The sequence below is a fragment of the Equus przewalskii genome, chromosome 22 (assembly GCF_037783145.1).
Source record: "Equus przewalskii isolate Varuska chromosome 22, EquPr2, whole genome shotgun sequence".
NCBI classification, from domain to species: Eukaryota; Metazoa; Chordata; class Mammalia; order Perissodactyla; family Equidae; genus Equus; species Equus przewalskii.
Window position 1 is genome coordinate 52,444,467 of NC_091852.1, and position 25,591 is coordinate 52,470,057.

General features: G+C 40.6%; 1 protein-coding gene across 7 annotated transcripts in view; it reads right to left on the bottom strand.

Annotated features, from left to right (window-relative positions):
- The window catches only part of ZNF169 (zinc finger protein 169), a 122,914-nt gene that overhangs the window by 96,881 nt on the left and 442 nt on the right, over nucleotides 1-25,591 (bottom strand). The gene's annotated exons all lie outside the window — the stretch shown is intronic.

The following is a 25,591-nucleotide window of genomic DNA, read 5'->3' on the forward strand; positions in this document are numbered from 1 at the left end:
GAAAACAAGCTAAGAGTCTATCAACAGATGAATGGTGGAGAAAATGTGACACTGGAATATTATTCAGCCATCAAAGGAAGGGAATCTTGCCATTTGCAACAACATGGATGGACCTTGAGGGCACTTTGCTAAGTGAGATAAGTCAGGCAGAGAAAGAGAAATATTGTATGTCACTTATAGGTAGAATATAAAAACACTGAATTCATAGAAGCAGAGAATAGAATGGTTACCATGGGCTAGGGGGTGGGAGAAATAAGGAGATGTTGGTCAAAGAGTACAAACTTCCAGAGATAAGAGGAGTAAGTTCCAGTGATCTAACGTACAGCATGGTGACTACAGTTAACAATACTATACTGTATACTTCAAAGTTGCTATGAGGGCAAATGTTAAATGTTCTCACAATAACAACAACAATAAAATGGTACTTATTTGAGGCGAAGGATGTGTTAACTAACTTTATTGTGGTAAACATTCTGCAATGTATATGTGTATCAAATTATCACATTGCACACCGTGAACTTACAGAATGTTATATGCCAATTATATATCAATAAATCTAGGGGGGAAAAGCACAAAGAGATATCATCTCACTCCTCTTAGAATGGTGATTATCAAAAAGACAAGAGATAACAAGTGTTTGAGAGGGTGTGAAGAAAAGGGAACACTTGTACACTGTTGGTGGGAATGTAAATTAGTGCAGCCACTGCGAGAACCAGTGTAGACGTTCCTCAAAAAAATTAAAAATAGAACATATGATCCAGCAATCGTACTTCTGGGTTTATAAACTGGAAGGAAATGAAATCAGTATCTCAAAGAGATATGTGCACCCCCATGTTCACTGAAGCATTATTCATAATAGACAGGATACGGAAACAATTTATGTCTGTTGATAGATGAATGGATAAAGAAATTGTGCTACATACATACAATGGAATATTATTGAACTGTGAGAAAGATGATCAACTTGGAGGAGGTTATGTCAGGTGAAATAAGCTAGATGCAGAAAAACAAATGCAGCATGATATCACTTATATGTAGAATTTTTAAAAGTTGAACTTACAGAAATCAACTGCAGAATGGTGGTTGCCAGGGGCTGGGAAGTCAGGGAAATGGAGACACACTGGTCATACGGTTAACTCTTTTTTAACTTTGGTTAACTTTCAATTATAAGATGAATAAGTTGTAGAAATCAATATATAGCATGATAACTATAGTGAATAACGTAATTTATATTTGAAATTTGCTATGAAGGTAGAGCTTAAGTGTTTTCAACACATAAACACAAATGGTAAGTATATGAGGTGATGGATATGCTAATTAGCTTGACTGTAGTAATCATTACCTAAAGTATTCTTATATCAAAACACCACAGTGTATACCTTAGGGGAATGACATCACCCTCATAGCTGAATGAGCTGTTCCCTTAGTCTCTCCCCACTAAGTTACAACCAAATGGACACTCATTAACCAACAGAAGATTCCCTACAAAGCACAATAGGACGTCTGAGAGATCCATGCAGCCATACATCTGAAGGTGGGGATAGTGGATCCTCAGGAAGCAGTGGAAGGAGGTGAGCAGAACTCCCCCCTTCCCCAGTGACAGCAACCTAGATCATGGTTCCTCATATGGTAGCCAGCGCATGACTGTAAGAGGTGGCAGGGGAGCAGGCAGGCCTACACACAAACACATTGCTTTTGGAGTTGCAGTCCAGCTCCACACCAAGTGGAGTGGCTCAGCCACGGCATGGGCGCCCCCACCAAGTGCAGCAGCCCAGGTGAATCACCCCTGAGCACAGAGCAGTCCCATGTGCACAAAAGCAAGCACCCCTCCCACCCCACCTAGCACACCAGCTCAGCTGGTCCCTGGCCGAGGGAGCAGATCCTCACCAGAGTGCCTGCACATGTGTGTGTGACCTGCCAAGTGACTGCAGACAGCGGGAAATGCAGACAAGCCCTATGGGCACAATTTCCAGTAAATGCAGTGGGTTCAGAAAACACAGCTCCTGCCCCACCCCATGGTGGCAATTGGAATCTGTGACCTGATATTACCACTATGCACTGGCAAAGGATCACTACATCAAACAGCAAAAAGAACTACATTCACACTCCAGAACAGAGGAAAAATGACAAATCTCCAGAAACCAATCCTGAAGTCACAGAAATTTAAAATCTAAATGATGGAGAATTCAAAATAGTTGTCATACAGACACTCAACTACTTACAAGAAAACTCAGAAAGACAGTTCAGTGAACTCAGGAATAAAGTTAAGGAACAGAGGGAATTCTTCACAAAGGAGACGGAAACCCTAGGAAAAAAGCAAATTCTGGAGATGAAGAATAAAATGAATGAGATAAAAAAAAATCTGGAAACCTTAAAAATAGAGCTGATGTTATGGGGGACAGAATTAGTAACGTAGAGGACAGAAGTATAGAACTGTATCAGGTGGAGGAGGATAGAGAACTAAGACTTTTAAAAAAACGAAGAAATTCTTCAAGAAATATCCAATTCACTTAGGAAATGCGACATAAGGTTTATAGGCATTCCAGAAGGAGAAGAGAGGGAAAAAGAAGCAGAGAGCTTGTTCAAAAAATAATAGCTGATAACTTCCCAAATCTGGGGAGGAAGCTGGACTTACAAGTATATGAAGCCAACAGAACCCCTAATTACATCAATGAAAAAAAACCTTCTCCAAGGCATATACTATTAAAACTGGCAAAAGTTGATGACAAAGAAAAAATATTAAGGGCAGCAAGGCAGACGAGAATAATCTACAAAGGAACCCCTACCAGGTTTTCAGCGGATTTCTCAGCAGAAACCTTACAGGCTAGGAGAGACTGGAATGATATATTCAACATACTGAAAGATGAAAATTTCCAGCGAAGAATATTGTATCCAGTGAAACTATGCTTCAAATATGATGGAGAACTAAGACCTTTCCCAGGTAAACAGAAGCTGAGGGAGTTCATTGCCACTAGACCTCCCCTACAAGAAATAATCAATGATGCCCTCATACCTGAAACAAAAAGGCAAAGGTTTACAAAGCCTTGAGCAAGGAGATAAATTGACAAAATCAAAAAATTCTGGCTCTGTATCAGAAGAGATAGCAAATAATTATAAAGATAAAAGGAAGGAAAGCATCAAAAATAACCATAAAAACTTCATTTTAATCACAAACTCACAACCCAAAACAGAATAATGTGTGACAACAATAACTTAGGGAAGTGGAAAAGGATGGAACCTGCTTTGGCTAATGGAGATAAAGGCTATCAGAAAATGTGCTATCTCATCTACGACATCTTTTATACAAACCTCATGGTAACCACTAAAGAAAAATCAGAGCAGAGACACAACGAACCATAAATAAAGAGAAAACTGAGAAAACCATCATAGAAAACCACCAAACTGAAATGTCAGTCAGAAATACAAGAGAAAACAGGGAAATATAGAAGAACTGGAAAACAAGAGATAAACTGGCGGTATTAAGCCCTCTTATAGCAATAATCACTCTAAATGTAAATGGATTGAATTCTTCAATCAAAAGACACAGAGTGGCTGGATGGAGTAAAAAACAAGACCCAACAATATGCTTCCTCTGGGAAACACATCTGAGCTCGAAAGACAAACACAGGCTCAGAGTGAAGGGATGGAAGACAATACTCCAAACTAATGGCAAACAAAAGAAAGCAAGTGTTGCCATATTTATATCAGATCTAGCAGACTACAAGATAAAAAAGGCAATGGGAGACAAGAGGGGCAGTGTATAATAATAAAAGGGACACTCCACCAAGAGGAAAGAACACTAGTAAATATATATGACCCTAATACAGGAGCACCAAAGTACATAAAGCAAGTATTAACAAACCCAAAGGGAGAAATTAAGAGCAACACAATTATAGTACAGGACCTAAACATCCCACTTATATCAATGGGTAGATCATCCAGACAGAAAGTCAACAGGGAAATATTGAACTGAAATGAAAAACTGGATGAGATGGACTTGATAGATATATATAGAACACTCCATCCCAAAACAGTAGAATACACATTCTTCTCAAGTGCGCATGGAACATTCTCAAAGATAGACCATATGTTGGGAAATAAGGCAAGCCTCACTAAATTTAAGATTGAAATCATATCAAGCATCTTTTCCAACCACAATGCTATGAAACTAGAAATCAACTACAAAACAAAGGTGGGAAAGTCACAAATATGTGAAGACTAAACAAGATGCTACTGAACAACCAGTGGATCAATGAAGAAATCAAAAAAATACCTGGAGACAAAGGAAAATGAAAATACATCATACCAACTCCTACAGGATGCAGCAGAATAGGCTCTAAGAGGGAAATTCATAGGAATACAGGCCCATCACAACACACAAGAAAAATCTCAAATAAGTAATCTTAAACTACAGCTAAAGAACTGGAGCCACCCCTGATGGCCCAGTGGTTAAAGTTGGAGCACCCCGCTTCAGCAGCCTGGGGGATGTTCCAGTGTAGAGAACCACACCACGTGTCTGTCAGCAGCCATGCTGTGACAGCAGCTCACACAGTAGATCTAGAAGGACCTACAACTAGAATACACAACTATGTTCTTGGGCTTTTGGGAGTGAAAAAAAAAAGAACTAGAAAAAGAAGAAATAAAAAAAAGCCCAGGGGCTGGCCTGGTGGCGCAATGGTTAAGTTCGCATGTTCCTGTTCTCGGCAGCCCAGGGTTTGCCGGTTAGGATCCCAGGTGCGGACATGGCACTGCTTGGCAAAAGCCATGCTGTGGTAGGCATCCCATGTATAAAGTAAAGGAAGATGGGCATGGATGTTAGCTCAGGGCCAGTCTTCCTCAGCAAAAAGAGGATTGGCAGTAGTTAGCTCAGGGCTAATCTTGCTCAAAAAAAAAAAAAAAAAAAAGCCCAAAGTCAGCAGAAGGGGGTAAATAATAAAAATTAGAGCAGAAATAAATGAAATTGAGACAAAAAACAAAAACCAGTAGAAAGAGTCAATGTAACTAAGAGCTAGTTCTTTGAGAAGATAAACAAAATTGACAAGCCCTTAGCCAGACTAAGAAAAAACCAGAAAAGTCTCAAATAAATAAAATTAGAAATGAAAGAGGAGAAATTAAAATGGAAAATACAGAAATACATAGATTTCTAAAAGAATACTATGAAAAACTGTATGTCCACAAATTGGATAACCTAGAAGAAACAGATAAATTCAACAACCTCCCAAAACTGAATCAAGAAGATATAGAGAATCTGAATACACCAATCACAAGTAAAGACATTGAAACAGTAATCAAAAACCTCCCCAAAAAAAGTCCAGGACCAGATGGCTTCTCTGGAGAACTCTACCAAACATTCAAAAAAGATTTAATACTTATCCTTATCAAACTATTCAAAAAAATGGAAGAAGATGGAACATTTTCTAACTCATTCTATGAGACCAACATTATCCTGATACCAAAACCAGACAAGGAAAGCACAAAGAAGGAGAGCTACAGGTCACTATCACCGATGAACATAGATGCAAAAATCCTCAACAAAATATTGGCAAACCAAATACAGCAATACATTAAAAGGATCATACATCATGATCAAGTGGGATTTATACCAGGGACACAAGGATGGTTCAACATCCACAAGTCAATCAATTTGATACACCACATTAACAAAATGAGGAATAAAAACTACATGATCATCTCAATAGATGCAGAGATAACATTTGACAAGATCCAACACCCATTTATGATAAAAACAAAAAAACTCTCAATAAAATGGGTATAGAAGGAAAGTACCTCAACATCATAAAGGCCGTATATGACAAACCCACAGCCAACATCACACTCACTGGTGAAAAACTGAAAGCCATCCCTCTGAGAACAGGAACAATACAAGGGTGCCCACTCTCTCTACTCCTATTCAACATAGTACTGGAGGTTTTGGCCAGAGCAATTAGGCAAGAAAAAGAAATAAAAGGTATCCAAACTGGAAAGGAAGAAGAGAAATTTTCACTGTTGCAGATGACATGATCCTACATACAGAAAACCCTGAAAAATCCACCAGAAAACTATTAGAAATAATCAACAACTACAGCAAAGTTGCAGAGTACAAAATCGACTTAGAAAAATCAGTTGCATTTTTATATGCTAATAATGAACCAGCAGAATGAGAAGTCAAGAATACAATCTCACTTAGATTGCAATGAAAAGAATAAAATATCTAGGAATAATTTAACCAAGGAGATGAAAGACCTATACACTGAAAATTGTAAGACATTATTCAAAGAAACTGAAGATGACATAAAGAAATGGAAAGATATTCCATGAGAATGGATTGGAAGAATAAACACAGTTTAAATGTCCATATTCTCCAAAGCAATCTACAGATTCGGTGCGATCCCAATCAGAATCCCAATGATATTCTTTACAGAAATAGAACAGAGAATCCTAAAATCTATATGGAACAAAATACCCCAATTAGCCAAAGCAATTCTGAGAAAAAAGAAAGCTGGAGGCACCACAATCCCTGACTTCAAAATATATTACAAAGCCATAGTATTCAAAACAGTACAGTACTGGCACAAAAGCAGACACACAGACCAATGGAACAGACTTGAGGGCCCAGAAATAAAACAGCACATCTGTGGACAGCTAGTCTTCGACAAACGAGCTAAGAACATACAATGGAGAAAGGAATGTCTCTTCAATAAATGGTGTTGGGAAAACTGGACAGCCACATACAAAAGAATGAAAGTACGCCACTATCTTACACCACACACAAAAATTAACTCAAAATGAATTAAATCCTTGAATATGAGACCTGAAACCATAAAAGTCCTAGAAGAAAATATGGGCAGTACACTCTGACATCAATCTTAGCAGCATCTTTTCGAATACCACGTCTATTCAGGCATGGGAAACAAAAGAAAAAACAAATGGGACTACATCAGACTAAAGAGCTTCTGAAAGGCTAAGGGAACCAGAAACAAAGCAAAAAGAAAACCCACCAACTGGGAGAAAATATTTGCAAATCATATATCCAACAAGGAATTCATATCCAAAATATATAAAGAACTCATACAACTGAAAAACAAAAAAACAAACAACTTGATCAAAAAATGGGCTGAGAATATGAACAGACATTTTTCCAAAGAAGATATACAGATGGCCAACAGACACATTAAAAGCTGTTCAACTTCACTATCTATTAGGGCAATGTAAATCAAGACTACAACGAGACATCACCTTACACCTGTTAGAATGGGTATAATCACCAAGAAAAAAAACAACAAATGTTGGAGAAGATGTAGAGAAAAGGTAACCTTCATACACTGCTGCAAACTGGTACAGCCACTCTGGAAAACAGTATGGAGAGTTCTCAAAAAATTAAAATTAGAAATACCATATGATCCAGCTATCCCACTATTGGATATTTATCCAAAGAACTTGAAATCAACAATTCAAAGAGACTTATGCACCCCTATGTTCACTGAGGCATTATTCACAATAGCCAGGATGTGGAAGCAACCCAGTGCCCATTGACTGATGAATGGATAAAGAAGATGTGGTGGATATATACATACAATGGAATACTACTCAGCCTTAAAAAAAAAAAAAAAAAAGCCCAAATTTGGGCTGGCCCAGTTTTGTAGTGGTTAAGTTCGTGTGTTCCACTTCAGTGGCCTGGAGTTCACAGGTTTGGATCCTGAGCATGGACCTACACAGCACTCATCAAGCATGCTATGGCAGTGTCCCACATAGAAACAGAGGAAGACTGGCACAGATGTTAGCTCAGTGACAATCTTCCTTAAGCAAAAAGAGGATGATTGGCAACAGATCGTAGCTCAGGGCCAATCTTCCTCACCAAAAAAAAAAAAAAAAAGGGACAAAATCATCTCATTTGCAACAACATGGATGGACCTTGAGAGTATTATGTTAAGTGAAATAAGCCAGACAGAGAAAGACCAACATCTCATGATTGCACTCATATGTGGAAGACAGACACATGGATAAAGAGAACAGATTAGTGGTAACCAGAGAGGAAGGGGGTGGGGTGTGGGTGAAAGGGATAAAGGGGCACATATATATGGTGATGGATGAAAATTAGACTCTTGGTAGTGGGTACAATGCAGTCTATACAGAAACTGATAAATAATGTACACTTGAAATTACACAATGTTATAAACCATTATGACCTCAATAAAATAACTGAAAAACAAGATTATGCTTGGAAGTAGGGGGGAAAAAAACACTACACTGTATAACTTAAATATATATAAGTTTTTGTCAATCATACCTCAATAAAGCTGTAAAAAAAATTTTTATAAAAGGATAAAGCCTCATATGTGTGGTAAATTGATATTCAATTAAGGTGCCAGGCCATTTCAACTGGAAAAGGGTAGTCTTCTCAATAAACGGTGCTGAAACAATTGGATATCCATAAGCAAAAAGATAATTACCTCATACTATACACAAAAATTTAACTCAAAATGTACCATAGACCTAAATGTAAGAGCTACAATAAAACTCCTAGAAGAAAGCATAGGAGAAAATCTTCATGATCCTGGGTAAGGCCAAGAGTTCTTATACATGAGACCAAAGACATGGTCCTTAAAAGGAAAAACTAATAAATTGGACTTGATCAAAATTAAAACCTTTGGTGCTTCAAAAGACACGACTAAGAAAATGAAAAGCAACAGACTGGGAAAAGATATTTGAAAGCATATATCTGACCAAGGATTTGCACCTAGAATATATAAAGAATCCTCACAACTCAATTATAAGAAGATAAGCCAATGAAGTAATGGTTAAAAGATGCAAGTGAACATATTAACAAAGATGACACAAAAATGGCTAATAAGCCATGAAAAGATGTTTAACATCATTAATCATTTTGGAAACGCAAATTATAACTACAATGAGCCATGACTAAACACCCATCAGAATGGCTACAATCAAGAAGAAAGAAATTATGAAGTGTTGGTGAGGATGTAAAGAAACTAGAACCATCATATATCACCACTGGGAATGTAAAATAGTAGAACCACTTTGGAAACGAGCTTGGCAGTTCCTTAGAAGGTTAAACATAAACTTACTATATGACCCAGCAATTCCACTCCTCAGTATTCCTCCTGGAGAAATGAAAACAAATGTCCACAGAAAGATTTGTACACAAATGTTTAAGAGCCAACTCTACAAAAACTCCAAATGCCCATCAATCAGTGAAAGGATAAACAAAATGTTACATATCCACACAACAAAATATTATTCAGCAATGAAAAAGGAGAAACTACTCATATACGTTTACAATACGAATGAACCTTTAAAACATGTTAAATAAAAGCCACATTCAAAGGACTACCTATTGCATGATTCTGTTAGGGACTAGGTCACCCTCCTCCCAATCACAAAAGAATTATCAATCAAGCAGATATTATTTTTTTTCTTTTTCTTTTGTTTTTGCTGAGGAACATTCACCCTGAGTTAACAACCGTTGCCAATCTTCCTCTTTTCATTTTTGTATGTGAGCCACCACCACAGCATGGTTGCTGACAGATGAGTGGTGTAGATCTGCGCCTGGGAACCAAACCCAGGCTGCCGAAGCAGTGTGTGCCAAACTTAATCACTAGGCCAATGAAGTTTTTTCAGTAATTGGAATATATTTTCCCACTATTCAGACATCCTCTGCTCTGCCATTCACCATACCCTGTCTCCCCAGTCCCTATATTTGGGTACCCAAGATATTAAAATAACCATCATAAGATTATTTAAGAAAAGTTTATTTATAATCTTGGGAGCATTAGACCAACGTATTGGACCTCAAGCCTTGTGCATCTTTTTAGACTTTCTCAACCACCTTCTTTCTCATTTTGGTCAGTGCTCAACCTATGCTCAGTCACTCCTCCACTTTCAGACTTGGCTGAAACATCACACCTCAGGATTTAGTATTTAGCTTCCTAAGCAGCTGCCAATGGGCTGGATGATACAATCTCGAAGTTAAGAGGGGTTATCTCCCAGTGACGATTTATGACCAATGGGTCCCAGACTAACAGGAAGCAAGACAGGGAAGTGAGCTGGACATATTTAAAGCAGCAAAGGGCCCATATATATGCAGGTAGATCTCACTTTGCACAGTACTGTGTTAACACAAACTCATTCATACAGGGACCTTGTTCTCACTTAGCGTGGTTCTGTCAGGCAAAGCAAAGGACATGATTCTTATGTGCGTGAGTTTCTGTTAACAAGGCACCACGCAAAGCAAGGACTGGATATATATGTATATGTGCGCCCGCACACACACACGTTGCATTTCTTGCAAGCCTGTCATGTGAAACAAGCTCATATCAAGTACTCTGGATAATATACCTAGGTTTACGAGATGGTGCAAGAAACTTAATCTGTATTACCTGTGAGAAATAAGCTGTATAGTTTGCTTTAAAAAATCTGTTTCTCTATCAGATTTCATTGCATATCATCAAAGCAGCTCTCTACTTATGAATAGTCAGTTTTGTTAACTGTAGGAGTTCAAAATTTGCAATTACCAGTCAGGAGCACAAAAATGTAACTTTAAAATTTTTATTTCTATCTTGAGCCTCCATTACTACTAATTGCAGGAAACTGAAATGTCATCCATTTAAGGTAATTATGTTTTAGTAGTCTATCAAATTCAAGGTCCTCCCCCGGCGCCATTTCCTCCCTGAGGGTGACGTTTCCAAAGGGCTAACATCTCAGCACAAGGGAGCGGTGTCTGGTCCACATGCTGTCCGGGCGTGGTCCTTGCTGGCTGCTGCTTCTAAGACCCAGGTTTCTGAAACATAGTCTTTGGCGTCAGCCTTTCCCCACTACATGCTGTGCTCATGTTCAGGTCCTGCCGTGGCCTCCAGATGCCAGAGATCCAGTCTCTATCACCCTTCTCCCAGCCAAGAGGCTCCTTCCTACCTGATGGCCTCAGCACCTTCACTCGTCCCTCACTTGAGCACACTTAAGACCTCTCCTTAGCCTTCCCTGAGATAGGAAGGATCCTGTGAGGGGAGCTGTCCTCTGCAAGTAACAGCACACCCACACACTGTGAGGTAGTTCCTTTTTCTCACATAATTTGAAGTGTGGAGGTGGGCAAATGCTGGCAATGGCTCAACAGCTCAATGTTGTCAGAACTCCAGGCTGGCAGTGACCTCGCTCTGTCCCTCTCATGGTCACAAGATGGCTGCAGCAGCTCTGGTCATCACAAAACCACATTCAAAGGTAAGCAGCAGGGTACAGCACAAGGCAGTTTCTCCTTCAGAACCTTCCTTTTATGAAATCCTCTCCCCCTCCACCACCACTCCTTACATCTCATTGGCCAGATCTGGTCACAATCTACTGCTAGTCCAAGAGCTAGGGCACCTTTTCTGAGATAAGGATGAAATGAAATCAAAGTTCTCCTGGCAGGAAGCTGTCTGGGTGGTTCCCACAGCCACTTCCATGGGTAGCACACCACTCCTCTGGCCCTTAGGCTGAGGAGCCATGCTGTACACAGGCTTCCGAGGTCTGTGCTCTCCCAAGTTATGTCCTGGGAGCCCAGCCTCCCACGCCTGCCCCCAGACGCCCCCATCCATCTAGAGAGCTCCCCCATGCCCATTCCAGAGGGCACTCAGCTCAGGGACCTTTTCTCCAGCACTCACCAGTCTGGCTGCAGTGTCATGCCCTCCCATCCTACTGCCTGCTGGTACAATTCTTAAGTGGAGAAACAATCCACTGTGCATTTTCCTCTACTCCATTGCTAATAAATGCAATTCACTGTCCTCAGTCCCCCACGTTTAGTTCTTGACACGTTCATACAAAATCCCAAATTATCATTTTAACTACCTACTTCTGGCATGAATTTCCCAGTCCGGGCACCCAAAGCCAAGAACTTGTCCCTTGGTCATTGCTGAGTACCATGTGTCCTTCCCTCCATGGGGCAATAAGCTCAGCCTCTAAGCCTAATTCTAATGGTGGGAAAACTTCAAAGGAAAGGGAGAAACAAAAGATGCTTTATTGAAACGTACCACTGTGGTCAGTGGGGCCATCCCCATGGCCAAGTGGTTGAAGTTCCATGGCCCGCTTTGGTGGCCGAGGTTCGTGGGTTCGTATCCCAGGTGTGGACCTACTCCACTCTTCAGCCACACTGTGGAGGCATCCCACGGACAAAGTAGAGGAAGACTGGCATAGACGTTAGCTCAGCAACAATCTTCCTCAAGCAAAAAAAAAAAAAAAAGAGGATGGGCAACGGATGTTAGCTCAGGGCCAATCTTCCTCACAAACCACCCCCCTCAAACCAAAAACATATCAGTGGTTAGGATGTCAATACTGGGGAAGTTTGCGGGGGTGGCGACAAGGTGTACGTGTACTGTGCCTTTTGCTTAATTTTGCCATGAACCAAAAACTGCTCTAAATAGTTTGTTAATTTGAGAAATAGATGTGTTTAGTTCCAGTCCTGTACGGGTCTCTGTGCTAGAGGTAATACACATCGCAGGGTGCACATTGGCCTCCTAACGTGCTCTCTGCTCAGATGGAAAAGCCCCATGCAGCCCTTCTGACTGAACCCCTCCAGTCAGCTGAGAATTCCTCACCATGCCCAGAGGGCTGGGAAGGCCTGCCCAACTGAGGCTGCACAAGTGGTAATGGCAGGGACGGAACAGAGCCCACTGGTCTTCCTCATGCCAAGTTTTATCCTAATACCCTTTGCTTCGCTTTCTCCCATCTCCCTACTAGTGGAACCAATTCTACTCAGCCTGGCAATTGGCCTGGTAAGCCACTTCCCAATCTTCCTTGCAGCCACAGCAGGGCGACAGCACCAACTGGTGAGTGGAAAAGGAGTCACTAGGAGACGCTGCTGAGAAAACACTTCAACCAGATTTGATGGCTGAAATGCGCCTGCCCTTCCCCTTACATCTTTGTGTCTGGAAAAAGGGTGACGGCCAGTTAATAGCAGACATGTTGTGACAAAAACGTGACCTTGAGAATGGAAAGGGTGTGCTACAGATGGCGGAGAAGCTAAAAAGAGGGCTGGCCCTGTGGCGTAGTTGTTAAGTTTGCGTGCTCCCTTCAGCAGCCTAAGTTTGTGGGTTTGGATCTTGGGCACAGACCTACACCACCTGTTGGCCACGCTGTGGCAGCAACCCACATATAATAAGTGGAGGAAGACTGGCAAAGATGTTAGCTCAAGGCTAATCTTCCTCAGCAAAGAAAAAAAAAAGGTATAAAGGATCTAGGACACTGGTCATGCTTGCATACCAGCACTGGGCAGCCTCCATTATTTAAAACACTAGTTCATCTAACCCGCTCTTCTTCTTCTGATAACAGCAGTTCAATGAAATTACATCAGGCTCTCTTAAGGAAAAATGCCTTTAAGTTAAACTAAAATTCTAAATTATGGGTTTCAAGCAATAAGCAAGATTTCAGATTCCCAAGGAGTCAGAACACAGCAGATGCTTCCTTCAGGTGGGCCAATCAATCAGCAAACACTGCTGAAGGCATTACGTCCAATTCCCAGAGGGCTCCTCAGCTCTCCTCCCCTCCCCTCCCCAAAAGTGGAAGGCAAACTAGGAAACATAAAGAACAATCTGGAAAGTTAGTTGAATGAAATGGGGAAAAAATGAGGGCCAAGTAGTGAGGTCCAAATACTTTAATAAGGAAGATGTTAGAGATTTAGAATACTTCTACAAGCAAAACTATAGAAAATTTGCAATACTGATTTAAAAAATCATCCCTAATCCTACTATAGCCAGTATCACTTTCAATTCCTTGTTCTTTTCCTATGCATTTCCACTCAAATCTGTGTACAGTACATGAAACTGATATAGTTCTGCTACTCATGAATCGAAATCTTTAAACTCTGATTTTAAAGGGCTGCACAATGCGAAAGGTGCCTTAGAAGCCATAACCAACTATCTCAACTTACAGAGGAAACTTAAAGCCCCACGTGGCAGAGGAGCAGGACATGCCTAGATTGCACCTCCTGACCTTCCTCCCACTGGAACATCCTCTAAGGAGAGGGAACAAGATAGGAAGCTGTACTGAATCCCCTTTCAACCATTTCACCTAAGTCTTTTAAATATATTACTGTTCAAAATAGTTTGAAAAGAATTAATGCTAATGCACACATCCCAGGCTCAGCACCATTCTTACTGTGACAAATGTTTGCACCAGACTGGGGAACTGAGGAGAGATAATGGAAAGTTTTTGTAAGGTAGTGTCTGCCTGAGCAGACTAAGAATGAGAATTACTTTAAGAAAGCAGTGTGTCCTGAGCAGATGTAATTGTGTGTACAAAGACACAAGCGTTTACAAAATGTAAGAGTGGGATACGGCTGGAGTTAGCTTCATGAATATACATCTGTGAATGACAGTACAATCAGCAAATTACTGCTAATAAAAAATCAAAGTGAGTACTTTAACAGATCTTAAAACAAGTCTAAATACTTAAAAAATGTACCTAGTTCTGCAAGGATGGAGATGAAAGTTAAGAATGATTTAAGAAGCACAATTTTCAAGTAGTATTTTTATTGCAAAGATGGTTAGCAAATTATAGTAACTCCACTACCTTACAACCATTTTCATTTTGTTGACCTTCTAGGCCTCATACACATTAAACAGATTCAACCACAGGGTTACATACCATAATGGGCGCTCAATGCAATGATGGATTCCCACAATATGCAATTCCACCAGAACTGACCCACATTTCAAGTCCAGAAGACAAAGAAACCCAGAAACTTAGCAAGATAAATATTTACAAATACAGTGTAGGAAAATATTTTTGTACAGCAAAATATTTCAATAGTATTGTTAAACATCTTTCAGGTCTAACAGAGGCTACTGAGGGGAAAAGAGCTGGCAGTCTCCAGATCAGAAAAAGGAACTTGACAAAAATAAAAAACAATACTCTCCAAAACTCCCAGCAACCCTCAGTGAGACACATAAGCAACTAGGTACACTTCAGAAGCCTTAAATTCTCATCGGATGACTTAGTAATCAACGCTGGTACCATGCTGCTGTTCATAAACCACGAATGCAAGTATTGCTTCCTTTGGTATTCCTGCAATGTTTTCATTTATGAGAAAACCTGCAGAAGGAACTCTGCTTACACCAAAGCAAGGCAGCAAGGAAACAGGTGACCGTGGAATAATCAGGCCCTAAGAAAGGCAGCAGGTCGTATAGTTATCTCCTTGTGGGCAAAACCCCTGCCCTAAAACTATGCAACCTACTACCTCTTCCTAGGAACCCATTTTTTTTCTTGCCGGTCTTCTACTTGGCAGATGCACTTCAAATTAACCTGTTAAATTAGGCCATATTCTTTGGGTTTTATTTCAAATTCAAACCAAATGGAATTCTTTCACTGATGCTTTTAAAAAGTTCCTGGCCATAAGACCTTGGTTAAAAACCACAACTTCATTTGCTTAAAATCAAACCTCGTTACAAAGGAACAGTAAGTAATTCAATTATGTCAGAGGATGCAAACCAGAAGCCTAATACCCAGCCCATGATACACTGTTGGAGTCACAGACTTTTTAAAACATTAAACTTTGCACGAAAATTTAAATATCAAATTTCATAAAATCTCCCTCTTGATAAACTGGAAAATTAGGTGACACTATGTATAAATATCCTGCTTGCCACCATCAACTGGTACAAATTAACTTACTGCCTGTGCCCTGTAGATGTTTCCTAGTTACAGCCAGCTCCTCTTGGACCCAAGTATTTAAGTTTTTGACCTTTGAATGAATAAATGGAAGCAAATTGGTACCACAATTTTTGATGTTGCCATCAAAAACAAGCTTTTAGAGACTGTCACATTCTCCACATAAAGGTACTCAAGTGTTTTTTACAAAATGTAGGGAAATATTGGGAAACCACAAAACTCCACGACTGTACTGGCCACACAATGAAGAGGAGAGTCATCTAACTTGTCGGTTTAACAAAGATTAAGCCAAAGAATTTCTCAAACATTCCCACTTTTCTTTGGCACACCAAAAGGCAATGAATGTAAAAATGATTATTTCCCCCAATATTTACATGTCCAGTTTCTAAGACAGACCAATTCTGGATCACGTAAGTGTCCATTTGTATGCCAGGGATAAAACAAGGCAAAAATCTGACCCAGGATAACTCATCTGGGTTGGGCCCATCCAAGAGAGAATTTGATGTTTCTCTCACGCCAAGTTCCTACTGCCAATAGCATACACTGTGGTTATCTTAGATATTAAGATTCATGATCAATGGAAATATTTGGGAAGAGGTCACCTCTCCTTCACCTCCACATTTTGCCTTTTTTCTTCTCCCAAAATAAAATAAACTGCAAGCACTTAAAACAGGGAGCTTTTCGCCTTGCTTGATTATAAGAGCCAGGCAGCATGTGATTTGGCCACTGGAAGAAAGCTGAGACATGGGCCATCATGGGTGTTAAAACTCCAGTAAGCCTTTCTAGCATCATCCTCATATTTTCTTTAAAACAATAAACTATGGATTTCCCCATCTGTCAGCTTCAGGGGATGCCCCTTTGTGAATGAAGGACCACTTCAGGTTTTGGGGCAAAGGTGAGGTCTTCGTGACATCCGAGGGAGCATAGGTAGAACGCAGAGCCCATCTCTCCTTTTCCAGGCTGGAGAGTGAAGCCGTCCAAAACAACACACCAATGAAGAAGCGGTTACACACTGCCCAAGGCCACCCCAAACCCAAACTGGGCCGTGAACCACAATCACCCTGACGCCGTTTTAGCTCAGGGTCTTTTCAGTTGCATTTACCTTTACCGCCCAGGTCTCACCCCGGACACAGGCAGCAGCAGGCAGTGCAGTAAACCAACTCACAATTCCAAAAGGGCCCAGTCCCCATTAAGATTTCCTGAAGATCACCTTCTTCACTCTTGGAGATTTCTGCTTAATTTCAGATTTCTGACATATACCATATGTGAAAATTAAAAACTTAGATCACTGTGTCTATTACAGGTACACTATACTTGAACAGAGAAAATTAGCACTTAGCGTAAACAAACTGTAAATACAAAACAATGTCAAAATTAATTCTTCTGAGTTTTAATACTATCTAGATAAAAACAAAATGCAGCAAGTCCACTCCTCAGGGAAGGCAATAGATTGTATAGTTATCTCCTGAACAGGGTAAAATCACTACCCCACAACTATACAATCTACTACCTCACTCCGACAGAGCAATCTTTTCTTCTGGAACGGAGAGCACATCTATTTCAAAAGGAAACACAACACAAAATCAACAGTATCAATCAAAATAAAATATACACTTATTCTGACATACGGAAATGTGAAGTAAAAAGTATCCGCACCCCCATCCAGTCTACTTGCTAAAGTTTTTTCTCTCTAAAAGAATAAGCAACTTGCACACCATAAAGAAATGCTGCACTACAGCAGGTTTACACAAGTTAATCCTAAATATTGTACAACTAGTTATATTAGCTTTCTATGAGGCTGCTGGGATGCAGATTTTTCTATCACGTTAGGAAAGACAGTAGATTGTATAGTTATCTCCCAGTGGTGGGTGTGACCCTAAAACTATACAACCTACTACCTCATCCCACAGTGAAGAGAACGTCAAGGGTGAACGTTGAAAAGGGACCACAGCTGAGCACCACAGGAAGGCTTTCTCCTGGTAATCCTGGTTCCCTGTGTGATTAAGGAGAAAAATAGTATTAGGCCATTTTCATTCACTTAACTTGAACATAAGTTTAACTGAACAAATCTTCTAAAAATCAACAATTTAACTTGTAGTTACATGTATGATCTATGCGGTGCTTTCATTTCCTATAGTTGGTTATTATTATTTAAAATACTTGAATCCACTCCTAATGCCATATATTCACAAGATTCAGAAATCACCTTCTTACCACAACTCTTACTTAACTATTATCAACTTTTGGTTTTCTTACAGTTACTAGAAATGAAATCACTTATCATTCCTTGAGAAGCCAAAAAAACCCATTACAAAGGAAAAGAAGAGCCTCTAATGAAATCTAATGATTCAAAACCCAAAAATCCCATACATCATGCATAATCCATGATTAAATGCACTAATGTACAATGGGATGATAAAAAGCAAACACACAAAGAGAATCTAATTTTTAAATTAACCTAACTCCTGTATTCCATGCCACCAAACACTAAGTGGTCTTATTAACAGAAAATCAAAGATAATCTGCTGGATCTGAGTCAGGGTCAGGTTCCCTCTTTTAGCTAAAAAGGTGCTGTGATAATCAAAGGCAGGGACCCAGGGACTTAACACCTTGGTCCAATACCCTCTGAACAAAGCAATATGATCAATTTCGTTTTATAATCAAAATCTTAGGACTCAAATTAACCTAAACCATATTAAATATTAGTCTTCAACTTAGACTTCATATTTAACAGGTAGCTACCATAAAGATTTATTTTTTTAAAAAAATACACTAAATTTAATGCTGAATAAAGTTACTAAGTAGTGACTTAGTAACCAAAACATGTAATCAAAAACACTCATGACAAATAACTCAATGAAATAGAATTGAAAGTCCAGAAATAAACCCCATATATTGGGTCAATTCATCTTAACAAGAGTACCACAACAAGTCAATGGGGAAAGAACACTTTTTTCAACAAATGGTGTCAGGACAACCAGATATCCATATGCAAAAGAATTTGGACCCCTACCTCACACCATATGTAAAAGTAACTTAAGACAACCTATTTTTTAAAAGGGCAAAAGATTTGAATGGACATTTCTCCAAAAATATGGTTCATAAGCACAAATGGCCAATAAGTATATACAAAGATGCTCAACATCATTTATCAGTTATTACGGAAAACCAGACCCACTGGGCTGGCTATAATCAAAAAGACAGATCAAAAAGACAAGTAAGTGGTGGCAAGGATGTGGAGAAATCAGAACCCTCATATACTGTTGGTGGGCATGTAAAATGATGCAGGTGCTTTGGAAAAATTTAGCAGTTCATTGATAAGTTAAATAGTTATCACATGACTCAGTAATTCTACTCATAGGTATATTCCCAAGAGAATTAAACAGAAAAACTTGCACGTGAATGTTCATAGCAGCATTACTCATTTAGAGTGAAAAAAAAAACCAAGGTTCAAATCCTGGCCCTGCTCACTCACTGCCACTGAAACCTGGTGTAAGCAACTGAGATCTTCTAGCCCCTCAGCTTTCCCAGCTGTAACATCATCACATTGGACTAAATGATCTGTAAGAATAAGGTTTACCACACATCCAACATACATAAGGCCCCATGTCAAGCCCTTCATGGGTGCCACGTTATTTGATAGTCTCATCATCTCTATGTTACAAGGTGAAACTGGTGCTAAAAATTTTACTAACTTGCCCCAAATTACAGGAGATAGCACTGAATCTCCAAACTTACTATACCTGAGGCCCTTTCAATTCTGCAAGGCTGGACGATTCAAGGTATGAAGATGCAGACAACTGTCCCTAAAAAGTCAAGCCTTTACAAACTAAAATCTTACCCTAGAACCAGGACAGTTCTTATTTTTAGAAGAATAACAGCCAACAGTGAAACCGCTGGTACAGTGGAACGCCGGCACTTCTACCCCAACCCTCAACTCCGGACCAATTTTCTCAATTAAAACGTGTCTGAATCTTTATCAGAGTAATAGAAAATGAAATAAACGTCGAGTCCAAATGTATTCATTATTCAATCTTGGTGAGTGTGGCATGCTTACTTTGTACTAGTTTTCTTGATCCAGCCATGTAAAAAGGTACCATATTGGTAGAAAAGCAATCTGGCAACTTACATACCTAAGACTACTAAAACGCTCAGTTTTGGGGGATACATACACAAATGTAATCTAAAAGTTGGATGTTTATGGGTGAGGAGCAAGACCAGATATCTACTATGTAGCATCGCTATTCTTAGAGCAGCAGTTTCTACCTTTCCATGATCCACACCAAGAAAAGTATTTTATATTTCTAAACAGTACTTATACATGTCTATAAACAAGTAATATTAATATAATCCTTATATTGTTCACAAATCAACACTATCCCTTACTCTCTCTTGTATTTTCTATTTTCTTATACATAACAAATTGATTTTACCATCCACTGATGGTTCTCAGCCTGCAGTTTTTAAGGAAATACTGATTACAACAAATTTTTAGATACTAAAATCTAACAGCTGAGAAGCAACGTTTAATTAAGCAAGCTTTCAGAAACAGAGAACACAATCCATATACTAGAACTTACAGATTATGAGGACCCATGGAAATGTTCATTAAGAAATAAGACTGTAAAAACCCTCACCTGTTCTCTGATCACAACTATAAGATGCTTGACTACTGGGAAAAAGAGAGGAGTAGGATTAACTAGTCAGCGTATTTTCAGTTCTTGAGATTTTTCCCTCTACAGTTAAACCGTACTTCAGAATCAGACACCTGGTTTGAATCCTGGCTCTGAATTTACCATATCTTTAGACATACCATGTAATCTCTGAGCCTTTGTTATTTTAGTTTACAAAAATCAGACAAATCTTACAGAGCTATTAAGAGGGATTCGATACAATAAAAAAGAGTCAAGTACATAGTAGATGTGGATGCTCAGTATCTTGAGCTGCAACGGGCAATATTACATTTTTAACAGCATCTTAAACAAGATGCTGTTAGTTAAAACTACCTGAATTTGTTCTTTCAGATAATTCTTCTTAAAAAAATAACATACTTTTACATCTACTTTCTATCTTTATTCACATACTAACTCAATCTGAAGCTAGAACTACTCTCCTCACCATTAAAAACTATGGTGATTAAAAGTCATAATTCAACTTGAACAAAATATACTCTAAGAAACTGATTTCAGGTCAACACACCAGTATAGGCAATGGCTTTGGGGTCAAGCAGCTACTTAGTGGCTGTGATCTTGGGCAAGTTACATAAACTCCAAGGTTTGGTTCTCTCATCTCCAATCGGGGAAAGGTAACATCCATACCTCCTGGGGCTGATCGGAGGACTAGAAACACATACAAAATATCTTAATGATCCAGAAATACTTAACAAACAGAACTATTCATCTTAACAAATCAATCTGAGAAACTAAAACAGTAGTCTTACTTTCCCAGATAAACTTGTGACAGTCAAAAACATTTATCTTCAATTTAAAATAATGTTATGCCAATTTAAAATGTGCTATAAAGAGGCAAATCTACTTATTAATTATGAATGAGGTTGTTTGTCTAAATTTGTGTTTATATCAAGGGTCCATAACTAACACTCACATTCTAAAATCCACTTATATTTTAGAAAATGACAGTGTGTATCATATCATGTTTAACATATTTGTATAGTCAACACCTTAAAGTCAGGGTTCTTAACCTGCATCCACAATGGCCTTCAGTAAGCCCCAGAAATTGTGTATAGAATTTTTCTACACTAGTCCATAGTTTTTATCACTCTTGCAAAGAAGTCTATGACCAATAGGTGGTTAAGTGTCATAGTCCTAAAAACACATTTGAATATACACTGTGAAGGCTACATATTAACGAAGAAGAATATATAAATTTCACCTTTGCATTTATCAATTTTACTAAGATAGTATTTTAAACTAGCTTCTAAATTCTTAAAATATGCTAAACTAACTTAGTCCAGAAGGAGGCATACTCTATCTTTTATATACTTAATACCTATTAAGAGGCTGATTTTCACTTCTGAGTGAAAACGTTGTTTTGCCAGAAGTCAAATTTCCTACCTTTTACATTAATTGACATACTCCTATAAACAAAGTAGCTCAGCCAAGTTTTATTTTTAAACACCTTTATTCATATGCCATCTTATGGTTGTATAAATTTCACTTTTGCCAAACTTCCTTACAAATAAAATATTTTCTTCAGTCTCATCATTCAGTTTCACTCGCTGACAAATACAAATCAAAATTAGAACATTGGCCACTTAATAGATGTCCTTCAATCTCAAATACTCAGTTGAACATCAATGAAATTATTTATCTGATGATGCTGACTGAATATTAAAACATCACTACTAAGCAAACTCTCTAACAGTATTTTGCTTCTTTTCACAGAGCGTATGGAATATTTTTAGCAGTGGATCACCCCATCAATGTAAGTTGACATGTGAAATTGACAAGGTCCAGTTTTTAGACTTTCACTAATGAAAGTTAACCTAAATCAAATGTAAGATCTTGATTTCTTATTCCACCAACATTGCCCTAAAACACAGGTAAGTACTAGATGATGTTTTCCAAACGACCAACTCCTGTGATTGATTCATTCTTAAGACACCCAGCAGGTGTGCAGCACGCTCTCGACTGGATCAAATTATCTAAACTGAGATTTTTTTAAAAAGGTAGCTAGTGCCAAGTCAATGCCCAGTATTCCTTCCTAAACCTTCCAATGTAAACTGCTAACCTGGGGCCAACTTCTGTGCTACAGGTGCATTGTGTGCTCCCTCCGTATACCTAAGAAAAGTAAATTCTGCTACAAACCCCATAATGCACACAAATATTTATGGTAAGGCAGAGTATTCCACTTCAGTGACCTGTTCTGCTTAATGGTCATTAGATATACACCATTACTTCTCAATCCTTTAAAATTCTCGGCCTCCCTATTCTTCATTATACTGATATTTTCTCAGGTTGAAAACCTACTGTATAATCTACACATCCCCCAAAGCCAAGAAAAAGTAGGTTCTATTTATTTAATCTAAATTCCAGTTTCCTACAATTAACTATATCCCTAGCAGAAAATTCAGTCTACACTGTATTAAGAGTGAATTCACTAAGACAAATGTTCTCTCTTATGCAGTAGGCAATCATGTAATTAACCAAATTAAAAATAGGGGAGAGAAGGGATTCTCAAGTGAACACATAGTGTAACTTCATGACAGAGCAAAGGATAACTACTTAACAAACAACAAAATGCCTCCAAATCGTATTGTTACTGTCATTTTAAAACAGATGATCTAAACTCTCTTAAAATAGTCCTAGAGAAGCAAAAAGTAATACTTAACAAAAGTGTAGTTGTCAGTTGCCTCAGAATACCTAAATCTTAGATCCAGAAACAGCCTGAGGAATCACCTGATGCAATTTCCTCACATTTGAGAGAAGGCTATGGACAGACAGGGAACACTTGTGGCTGTTAATGTGAAACTGCAAATACTCAGCTGGAGAAATCTAATTTTTGAAAAGCAGCTAGACAATTCACTCCAATTGCACTATCCACTTGGTAGCCATTAACCACGTCACTATTGAGCACTGGAAATGCAACTAGCCCAAAGTGAGGTGTGCTCGAACCATAAAATACACTCTAGATTCCAAAGACTTAGTATCAAAAAAGAACGACTCTCAATTTTATCTGGTATTTCATGAAGTCCACTCAAGTGATTGTGCAATGCTTAGAACACCTGCACAGGCAAAGCACACACAGTGACCAGGCCTCCTTTACTCTAATCCTGACGTCACAGAAGGCAATGCTGACAACTCACTACTGGGGATCCAGATTCTTCTACTCTCATCTAGACGTGGAAAAAGCATTGGCAATTAATACTCTGGGATGGAGAAGATCCTTCACTGTCTAAATAAAAGCTTCTCAGACTATTAAAAATATTAAGTGAGGCGTGGGCCCGGTGGTGAGGCGGTGAAGTGTGCACGCTCGGCTTCTCGCGGTCCGGGGTTCACCGGTTCGGATCCCGGGTGCAGACATGGCACCGCTTGTCAAGCCATGCTGTGGCAGGCATCCTATATATAAAGGAGAGGAAGATGGGCACGGATGTTAGCTCAGGGCCAGTCTTCCTCAGCAAAGAGAGGAGGATTGGCAGCAGATGTTAGCTCAGGGCTAATATTCCTCAAAAAAAAAAAAAAAAAAGATTAAGCGATTAAGATGCATGCTGGTCATTGATAGCAAATTTATTTCCCCAACTCCCAAAAACTAAAGTGAGGGGAACATGTTCCACCAAATATAAATAAGCAGGGCTGTTTTTAACACTTCTTGGAGAAGACCAGCACTACAAACGAGAAAAATAACCTTTAGAAAGACTATTTTTCAAACTTTTTTGACACTCACCCTGAGAAAGCTATTTTGCAGGAATATATACGCATATGACTGAACCGATAGTTTCATATAACACTAATATCTTCTACTCTATTTTTTAAAGATTATGATCACCACCCAGTGAAAATGATTTCACGATTCAATGAATCAGGCCCTGCAGGTGAAACGCTGGTTTGGAGCCCCTCACACTGGACCACTCCCAGAGTCGACGGCTATCGCTGTGTCAGCTATTGCAGGAACGGGATCGAGGATCTAGGGCGCTGTGCTCTAAACCAAGGAACTCCAGCTAACGCTTACAGGAACAAAACGCCCTTTTTTGAGACCAACCTGTATAACATTGATCTCTTCAGACTATAAAGTCTAAGCTTAGTGATGTACAAAGTTTCTCTTTTTTACAAAAAAAGGTGTTTTTGTTTCCCTCAAACTTGCAAAATCCCCGAGCCTCTCAAATTCAGCAGCTTCAGTGCAGCGGGCAGGAGGGGGACTCAGCCCGCTTCAAGGCAGGAAAAATGCCTTCTAGCTGTCGCTGCAAAGTAACCATCCAAAAAGGGTTACGTCTCCTCCCGACACCAACTCTGACTGTCCGTCCCCAAGCAACACGCTTTAAACGCGACTTTCTCACGAATTTAGAAGCGGTCAAGGCGTCACTCTGAAACACTCGGGAAGTTTGAAACAACAAGGCGAGCAGCCGCGCCGAGGAAAGCTGACGCCCTCGCGGGACCCGCGGCGCCGCCGCCCGCCCGACACGCCGCCCCCGAGCCGGCGCCGCGCGGACAGCGGCCGCGAGCCCGCTTCACTTTCTCCACTCCACGCGACCCGGGGTTAACGTCAGAGCTGCCTGCGCGTCTCCTCGCACGGCCGCCGGGCTTTCGGGCACCGCCGGACGCGGGCGCGACTTCGGAGCTGGGCGCCAGGGAGGCGGCATCTCCGCCCGCGGCGGACGCCCATTCATTCTCCCGGCGGCCGCGGCCCGCACGCGAGGCCCCCGCCGCCCCGGCCCCCGGCCCCGCCCACCAGGAGGCAGCGGCCAGCCCTCCTGCGGAACTCGGAGGCCGAGGGCCACCGCCGGCCAAGGACACAGAGGTGACACGCTCCTCGCCCCGCGCCGCCGGGGCCCGCCCGCACTCCGGCCCGGGCGCACAGCCTCGTCGGGGCCGCGGCCCTGCGGGTCCCAGGGCGCCAGGCACCAGCCCGACCCCCGGAGGCCGCTTCCTCCCGCGCGCCCCCACCCGCCAAGCACGGCCCGCGGCGGCCCGGCCGTACCGCCGCTCCGGGCACTGGGCTCGCCGGGCGCCGATCGGCGCAGGGAGCCAGCCAGGGACGCCCGTCCGCGCCGGCCCTCCCCCCGCACTTCCCACCGGCCCTCCCGCATCCCAGCCCCCAAGGCCAAGGTCTCCCCGGCCCACAAACCTGATAGCGGAAGTGACGTCAGGGGGACCTGGCGGCGCCCGCAGCCAGTCACGCCACAGCGGGAGGCGGCGCCGGCCAACGGGCGCGGGCCGGGGGCGGGACTTCCCCCGCCCAAGTTTGATTGAAGCGGGGGGAGGGG